This window comes from Phaseolus vulgaris, chromosome 6 (genome assembly GCF_051622355.1).
Source record: "Phaseolus vulgaris cultivar YP4 chromosome 6, ASM5162235v1, whole genome shotgun sequence".
Taxonomy (NCBI): Eukaryota; Viridiplantae; Streptophyta; class Magnoliopsida; order Fabales; family Fabaceae; genus Phaseolus; species Phaseolus vulgaris.
Genome location: NC_143503.1, coordinates 3988370 through 3995349, shown reverse-complemented (window position 1 = coordinate 3995349; position 6980 = coordinate 3988370). Strand labels below are relative to the sequence as shown.

The window sequence follows — 6980 nt, the reverse complement described above, 5'->3', positions numbered from 1 at the left end:
TAAGGTTAACTTAGTGGTATGAGGAGTTTTGTAGATAGTTAGTGTGAGATTTTAGGTCAGCCACGATTGCTAAAAACATTATTCAACACATTATATATGCAAGGTATCTATTTGTGTTGAAGGTGATGTGAAGGTATTGTGGATGGATGGAGATGATAGAAGACCAAAAACTGACTGAAGGGGAAGACCAAAGTTAGTCAGTAAGGGGTATTGAATTGCAGTAGGTCTCAACAATGCTTCTGGTGAGTAATGGGGTGTATATTGCCCTTTTTTGGGTGTTTTGTAGCTGCTGGTTGGGATGATTGGGGTTCTGGTTTTGGTTGCTGTGTGGGACGATTTTTGGTAGCTATGTGGGCTGGTATTCTAGGTTTGTATAGAATGTATTTGCCTTGTGTAGGTGGTGTTACTCATGGAAGAAGTGAAGGAAATGGACAATTGTGCAGTAAGGAGTAACATAGATTTCTACTACACATGTATATGCTGAAAAATAAGATAAAAAACATTTGAAGTTAAAGACATTCACAATGAATGATCAAAATTTAGTGTTTGAGAACTAAACACATGCCAATCGGCGGAGCACAATGTGAATCTGCTGGGTTAGTTGGGAATTTGCCAGGAGCAACATGGGCTTATGGAATCTGTGGGAAAAAATTAGGGTTCCAGTAGAGGGGGCTGGGAATGATCTTGGCATGATTTCACTATGCAAATGATCTTGACAGGGTTTCCAAAACAGGTTAGTTAATGTATGGGGGAAGGGGCGAAATCCCAATATTGCCCCCTTAAACATCTTCACAGGGTTTCTGTTCAGGGTGAAAATGGACTTTATTTCTGCTAATTAAATAGAGTTCAAAGTGCCACAAAAAGTTGCGGTTCACATTGCTTCAGGTGTGACAGTGAGCTGCGACATGATGAGCCTCTGTGGAGCAGTTGCTAGTTGTGCCATGAAGATGTTATAGTGCCATTAAACACACTCGGGCTCTAATATGATTTGTTTTGCTGCTTGTCCTTTTTTATCCATGTTGGGGTCTTTGGGTTGAACTCAGAAAGATAAATTTTCCAGTGGTAGTTTCTTAAGAAACAATTGTACAATAAATTTGCATAATAATAATAAGTTAATAAACATGAATGTCGCGGCAGATCCTCTTCCATTTGTCTTGCACTTTCTTTAATAGTTTCAATTTCAAGTTGTGCATTTAAATAAAACACTTTGAAGTTCAATTAAGGAAAATCCAACACTCCTTTCATGGTAAATCCAACACTTTCTCTTTTCTTCATTACCTGTTATTTCAAAATTTAGCTATGATCAACCAAATTTAACCCTTTTGTTTCAGTTTTCTTAGTTCTTATTGTCTTACGTTTGTGTCTGTTTAGTTTTTCTTGGACGTGCAGGCCTCCGTTTAGCTTTATTTGTCCATTGTAAGTAGCTTCTATCAGTACTCGTAAATATGATGATGTATGTGTTCCTAATTTTTTTTTTCAGGTTTGTTTTTGTTCGTGCAATGGAAAGTGACTCCCGTTCCAGCAACCAGCGATGCCCTGCTTTTTGGGTTTTGTTTTCCTTGTCAATGATCATGGAAAGGGGACTTTCAGTGTTATTGAACTGGTACTTTTTTCTGCTGAGAATTTAATTGATAATTTGAGAAAATCTAAAGTGTATTTAGTTTACATTAATCATTATACTGTCATTCCATAGTTTCCTCTTTGAGGCTTTAAACTCCAACATTCTCTTCCATAGAGTGTATAACAAGTCATAGAGCAATGTGATAACACTCACTTCTATAGAGTACAAGTGGTCATTGAGCAATATGATCACAATCACTTCCATAGAGTACAACTGGTCTAAAACTTTCCTTTAAGCTTCGTAGGTACTTTGTGATCACAAATATTTTGAGTTGAAAATCACTTTACAAGTCAAAACTGATTTCACACCATTGTGATATGGTATGATAGTTTTGTTTGATAATTCTTATACATCACTACTCATAGAGCGGTGTTACATTGGCTAATAATTTCATCACTACTATATACATATATTCTATGCAGAAAAATGGATCGAAGATGGATGTATGAACGACTTGATCATTCAAGGAGACTTAGCAAACAATTCATTACTGGAGTAAGTGAGTTTGTTTCGAAGGCAATGGATCAAACTTTTTATACTATAGAAGGAGGGATAAGGTGTCCTTGCATAAAGTGTGTCTGTGAGAAAATTCTTCCACCATCACATGTGAGGGCTCATTTGCTACGATATGGTTTTAAACCTAACTACACAGTTTGGGTTCAACATGGAGAAGAGATGTCAAGTGAGGACAATGTTGGTTATGCATCCTAATGTGATTCCAATAGCACAATATGAATGATTCTTGACATTCTTAGGAATCAACTTGAGTTGGATATGAGGTAGGCACTTTTTGATAGAATTGGATCAAGGTTCTATGTTCAAGAACTCACCAAGACTAGTACCAAAACCCAAACTCACATGGAAGTTCCATGTATTGTCAATTGAATCAAAACAGCAACTAGAAATGAAGAAGAAGCAAAGAGGAGCGGCAAAAGTAAAAGGAACCGAAGCAAAACAACAAAGGAAACTAGAATACCGAACTGAAAATGCAAAGAACACAAGCTAAGACATGAGCATAAAAAGAGAAGGAAGGAAGGAGAAGAGAAAGCTCATGAAGATGGATGGATTGGTTGGATGATCACGCCACTAGGATGATGGAGACTCCAAGATGAGTGTGCTATGCCGCCACTTGAGGTAACCAAGAACTCTCAAGATAAGACTAAGTGAGGAAGGCACAAAGCTCTCCAATTCTCTCTCAAATTGAGTAGAGTTTCTCTAATTCAAAATTCTAATCTGAATTTTACAAAGGCAAGCACCTTTATTTATAGCTTAAGAGGTGCTGAAATGAAAAGCTAATTAAATTCAAAATTCCCCCCAAATGACATAAAAGTGGCGCCAACTTAGAGCATGAGGAAGGTGTGACTTCCACTCTTAGTTTGGCACCTCCCTATTACGCCTACACCCCCCTAACTAAGCTCACACTCTTTATTTAATATTCATACCTCCTATAACTATCCAAAAGTAATTCACATGATGCTCTTTTATTTATTGTTTGGCCTTGCCCCTCATGGTTTGGCCTTGGGCTTGGCTTGGCCTTTTTGGGCTTGAGCTTTGGGCTTGGGCTTTGCTTGGCCTTCTTGGGCTTGGACTTTGGGCTTGGGCTTCATCTTTTGCAAAGATTAATAAGAAGAACTTTAAATGTGAGGGCGAGTGACCTTGTCCTTCATTATTAAAAGCCTCCTTTATTTGATTCTCATCACATCCAGTAGCCATGGAAGAACGAAACCAGTTGATAACATTGGTTCAACGACCAATATGGTGTATGATGCATACATGCAAGAAGCAAACATAACAAGTCATTATGATCACATGGACAACAACGATGAATATGTAGAAGAGTCACATAATGCAGAAGCCCAAAGGTTTTATGATATGTTAGCAACTGCAAATGAACCCATTTATGATGGTGCCACTGAATCAAAATTATCAGTAGCCATCAGACTACTAGTAGCTAGAACGAATTGGCATACACCTAAAAAATGTTTAGACCATTTCATAAAATTGTTAGTTGATGTAGCTCCCAAAGACAATTTCATACCAAAGAACTACTACGAAGCTAAAAAAATTGTGTCAAGTCTTGGGTTGAAAGCCTAAAAAATTGATTGTTGTGAAGCTGGATGGATGTTATATTACAAGGATGACAACCTTTTAACTTAATGCAAATTTTGTCATCTTCCTCGATATTTTCCTCCTAAGGGTGACAAGGGAAGATACAAACAAATTCCAAGGAAGAGAATGTTTTATTTGCCAATCATCCCAAGATTACAAAGACTATATGCATCAGTAGAATCTGCTAAGCAAATGAGATGGCATTTTGAAAACAAAAAAGAAGATGGCATATTGCGACATCCATGTGATGGGGAAGCTTGGAAGCACTTTGATAAGATATATCCGAATTTTGCTATTGATCCACGACATGTGAGACTTGGTTTATGTTCCGATGGGTTCACTCCTTATGTCCAAGCTTCAACATCCCCATATTCTTGTTGCCCTGTATTTCTTACTCCTTATAATTTGCCCCCTGAAATGTGTATGACCAAACCATACATGTTTCTAACTTGTCTCATACCTAGCCCAAGTAACCCAACTAAAAAAAATAGATGTCTACTTGCAACCTCTTATTGATGATCTTAACCAATTGTGGAATGAAGGTGTAATGACATATGACATCTCTACAAGAGAAAACTTTGTCATGCGAGCTTGCTTGATGTGGACAATCAATGATTTTTCAGCTTATGGCATGTTGTCAGGATGGGGGACTAAAGGGAAATTAGCATGTCCCCATTGTATGGAGGACACGAAAGCTTTTACATTACCACATGGTGGTAAAAGTAGTTGGTTTGACTGTCACCGTCGATTCTTGCCTACTGATCATCCATTTTGGAGAAGCAAAAGGAGATTTACGAAAAACAAGATTGATTTGGATGGGCCTCCTAATTTCCTAAATGGAGAGCAATTGTGGGAATTTATTCGAGACTTTCCAAAGGTGACTGATGGTCCATTTGATACCTTATTAAGGTATGGACAATATCATAATTGGACAAAAAGATCAATCTTTTGGGATCCACCATATTGGAAACACAATTTGCTAAGACACAATCTTGATGTCATGCACATTGAAAAAACTTTTTTGATAATGTCTTCAATACTGTGATGGATGTCAAGGATAAAACAAAGGACAATCACAAGGCAAGAATGGATGTTGCTGAATTTTGTGGACGTGGTGACTTGGAATTGGTTCAGTTACGAAATGGGAAGTTAGGAAAGCCAAAGGAAAACTACACTTTCACAAAAAAAAGATGCAAAATCAATTTATAAATGGATTACAAAATTAAAAATGCCTGATGGATATGCCTCTAACATTGCCAAGTGTGCAAACATTGATAAAGGGCGTATGCTTGGTATGAAAAGTCATGATTGTCATGTCTTCATGGAGTGTTTACTACCAATTGCATTTCGTTCATTACCAGAATTTGTTTGGAATGCAATAGCTGAAATAAGTTGATTTTTCAGAGATTTATGTTGTAACTCTTTGAGGATGGATGATTTAATTCGAATGAAAGCGAATATTTCTATTATTATATGTAAATTGGAAAGAATCTTCCCACCAGGTTTCTTTGATTCAATGGAACATCTGGTTATTCATCTTCCTACTGAGGCAATACTTGGTGGTCTTGTCCAATACAGATGGATGTATCCATTTGAAAGGTAATCACCCAATCCTCAGTTTTATTATTCATAATTATTGTTCAATACTTAAAACTTGACATGTGGTGTAGGTTGATGAGAGATGCAAAACGATCAGTGGCTAATTTAGCAAGGGTAGAAGGTTCAATATGTGCATTCTATTTACACCGTGAAATAACTTATTTCTGTTCTCATTATTTCCAACATGTAAGCTTGTTGTCAAATACAAGTTTGAGAAATGATCCTCGGACTAGTTCAAATGAGGGAGTTGAATCAACATTGTCTGTTCTCAACAAATGTGGTCGTCCTAGTGGATCATGCAAAGAATATTAGCTAAATGGTGATGAATATCGTTCTGCCCATGTACATATCCTCATCAATTGCAATGAAGTTAAACCAATACTTGAGTAAGTTAACAACAACATAATTTGTATTAATTACGTTTAAATTGCAGTTTATAACAAATTACTTATTTATTTCAAGATTGTTCTTACAAGTTAACAACAACAACGAAAAGGGTTCAATGAATATAAATAGACATTTTTCAGAATGGTTTAAAAACTACGTAAGTATTATTTTTAATTTAACAACTAAGTAAGTGTTACTTAATTTAACAACTATGTAACTATTTCGTAGGTTTATGATGAGAGGAATAGGGTGATTGACCCAAACATGAAAGAATTAGCTTGGGGACCTAATTCATCTACAACATCGTGGAACATGTACTTTGTTAATGGATACAAGTTCCATACAAAGTCATGGAGTGAAGGCAAGAAAACCACAAATTGTGGGGTGCATGTAAAAGGTGTAATAGAAGGAGGACAAGATGACTTCTTTGGCATCATCAAACATATTTATGAATTAGAATATCTTGGTTTGTGTAAGAAGATTCCTCTTTTCTTTAGTGATTGGTTTGACCCAACCAATAATAGAGGCACCAAAGTTCATTCAGAATATAACATTGTAGAAATCAAGATGAGTGGAAGATATATTCCATATGATCCCTTCATTCTTCCACAAAAAGTAAGACAAGTTTACTATGTGCCTTATCCAAAGATATGTAGGAACTTGCCTGGTTGGAGCGTGGCAATCACAACAAAACCCCGAGGTCATGTTGAAGTTGATAACATACAAGATGATTTACCTTATCAGTTTGATGAAAAGCCTAATGTGTTACCAATTAGTAGAATTGAGGAAGTAGAAAGCTTAGCTGACACATTAATTGTTGAACTCGTCAATGATGATGTTATGGAAACAGTATGTAATGATGATGATGAAGATGAGGTCAATGAATCAAGTCAAGATGATGAAGAACATGATGACAATGACATGAACAATTGGGACTTTGAATAGCTTCTGGAAAATTAAGTAGTTCAACACTGTTAAATAACTTATTCAGCTTTGAACCTCTTGTTCCCATATGCTATAATGGGGGATGAACTATCTAATTAGTGTAAAACTTTTCTTGACAATCACAAAGGATTTTGACTTTTTAACCGTAAGTATTTTAAGAATAGGGAAATTTCTGATTTGTTACCTGTGCAGAAAATAAAAGTGTCTTTTTCTTTACGACAACAATATGCTGCTATGTATTATTCAGGTGAAATTTCTATACAAAGTTTAACTTTAGACACTTATTGGGTTAACTTGGATTAGCATCAGTGAATGAAAC

General features: G+C 36.2%; 1 pseudogene; it reads left to right on the top strand.

Annotated features, from left to right (window-relative positions):
• The first annotated feature begins 2038 nt into the window (after positions 1–2038).
• On the top strand, positions 2039–5719 carry LOC150026271 (uncharacterized; annotated as a pseudogene).
• The last annotated feature ends 1261 nt before the right edge of the window (positions 5720–6980 follow it).